Here is a 2,500-nt window from a genome sequence, read left to right as displayed (position 1 = left end):
CTGTCTTAGTCCTGTCCAGGTGTGGAATTTTTATTTTATTGTTGTGTGTCTCTCTGGTCTTGTCTTAAGGGAAAATTACACTTGCTTTGTGAATTGCTTTCTTAGTTATAGGGTCAGGATACCTTAAAGACGAAAGCTGCTTACGAATTAGTTCAAATTCTTTTTCCAGGAAATCTGGACAACAAATTTGCAAGTCTCTTAAGAATACGTTACTGGCTACGCCTATCTTGATAGGCTAAAGTAGTCAATGTATGAAAGTGAGAACATTGGTTTTCCATATAAGGTAAATTTGCATTCTGTCGTGTCTCTAATTACTAAAACTTCAAGAAAAGCAATTTTGTTGTCTGTTTCCCATTCAACTTTAAATTTGATGATGGGTGCTAATGCATTTGATTTTGAAAGGAATTCATTGAAATTGCCCCATCTATTATACCAAAATGTTAGAATATATTCTGCATATCTCATCCATAACATGTTTTGGGTTTTATTGCATTTATTACTGTAGTTTCAAAGTATTGTACTTGTAGATTGGCTAAAACAGGACTAAAAGGACTACCCATACTACACCCTAATTTTTGCTTATAGAATCACTCCTTGAATGAAAATACTTTATTAGATAAACATAATTCAATTAACTTTATTATTTTGTCAAGCACCAATGGGAAATTATCTGAATAGTGGGCTAATTTTTCCTTCAAAAACTGTAGAACGTCCTGTACTGGTACATTTGTGAATGAGGAATCTACGTCAAGGCTTAAAAGTATTATGTTGTGAAGTGGGACATGTACTTCTGCGAATTTGTAACAAAAATCCTCCGAATTTTTAATGTGACTGGGAGAAAAAGGGCCTAAGAAAGTGGAAAGGAGGCCAGGTAACCATTTTGAAATTTTATAAGTGAAAGCTCCGGCACAAATGGGTCTAAATGGAAGACTGTCTTTTTGAGTTTTGGGAAGGCAATAAAAGTAAGGTAGTTTTGGGTTAATGGCTTTAAATTTCTCTAATAGTTTAATACTCTTTTTGTCTTAGCCAATCAATATTACTTTCCAAAAAAATTCTGTGGGGACGATTTGAGTGGGATTTTTCGTCAGTTTGTCATAAGTGTTGGTTGATTTTTTTGAGGTAGAAATCTATCCATGATTACGATTTTGCCGTATTTGCCAGATCTACGTATTACAACATCTAACTTTTTTAGCGAGCGGATGGCTATCATAACTACAGGGGACAGGATATGTCTTATTAAAGTCAGTTAAAGCATTTAGTAACACTCCTTTCAAACATATCTCTTCACAGCTGTAATTTTTGTCCAATATGAATTTATCAAAAGCCACTATAAAGTCTAGGTTGCTTTTACGGTTCAGCATAAGGGCAAAGGATAAGCCAAGATTTAAGACTAAGAGTTGGTTTACAGTAAGGGGGGTGTTAGATAAATTTAAAACTTTGTCTTGTTGCTCAAGATTATTGCATGCTCTATTGTTTATTAAGTTATTCAACTTATATAAAACTGTTGGAATGAGTGGCACTATTATAGGTGTGGCCAACAACCTATCCTTAAGAGTCTTGCAAATTTTTTCCCCAGATTTCCTGGAAAAAGAATTTGAACTAATTAGTATGCAGCTTTTATTTTTAAGGTATCCTGACCATGTAATTGAGAAAGTAATTCACATAGCAAACATAATTTTCTACCGACCCCCTCAACACAAGACCATAGAGACAACTAACAATAAAATAAAAATTCCACACCTGGACAGGATTACCAACCCAAATACCTTAGCCAAATCACTGATTAGCGTCCAACAAAAGGCATCCCCCAAGGACACAGGAGTTTATAAAATCCCATGCCTGGACTGTGACCAAACTTACATCGGTTTTAAAGGAAAATCCCTTCCACAGAGATTAATACAACAGTTAGGTATTGAAAACAGAACTTAGCTATTTTCAATCATGTAAATGATCATGACCACAGAATAAACTGGAATTTGTCACGCATAATTTTTAGCAGCAACTGTCGTTACAAAAGTCAGATGATACAATCGGCCTTGATTAAACAAAGACAGGAAATGAACATCTCAAAGGGTGCATAGGATTCTGATATCATTGATAAAGTCTTCCTTTAACCAACACTTAAGAGGATTAAAGAAGAATTATCAGTGGGAATGACCTAAATTGGCTCAACTGTGAATAGATCTCTTGTTGTAAATACCACCTTTTCTGTAACTTTTCTCATTCATCTACCTGAAGAGAGAGACAGCAGTCTCTGAAATATAGTACTTTCATTCCATATTTTTGTGTTTTTATGGGCTCCTTTTATTAGGTGTAATTCTGTTGTAACAGGACATTTTTACCAGTCATTAAAAAATCACCTTTTGGTTAAGATATATGAAAATTTATTAATTCCGAAGTAGAGCGGATTATATATTAAAGACATTAGTAGCTTAATGCATACATACATACACACACACATATATATATACATATTATATATATATATATATATATATAT

The 2,500-nt window shown here is 33.7% G+C and overlaps 1 protein-coding gene across 1 annotated transcript in view; it reads left to right on the top strand.

Annotated features, from left to right (window-relative positions):
* The window catches only part of LOC135216408 (C-type mannose receptor 2-like), a 32,419-nt gene that overhangs the window by 917 nt on the left and 29,002 nt on the right, over nucleotides 1-2,500 (top strand). The gene's annotated exons all lie outside the window — the stretch shown is intronic.

The sequence above is a fragment of the Macrobrachium nipponense genome, chromosome 19 (assembly GCF_015104395.2).
Source record: "Macrobrachium nipponense isolate FS-2020 chromosome 19, ASM1510439v2, whole genome shotgun sequence".
NCBI classification, from domain to species: Eukaryota; Metazoa; Arthropoda; class Malacostraca; order Decapoda; family Palaemonidae; genus Macrobrachium; species Macrobrachium nipponense.
The sequence above is the reverse complement of the archived record's forward strand: the minus strand, read 5'-3'. Positions and strand labels throughout refer to the sequence as shown.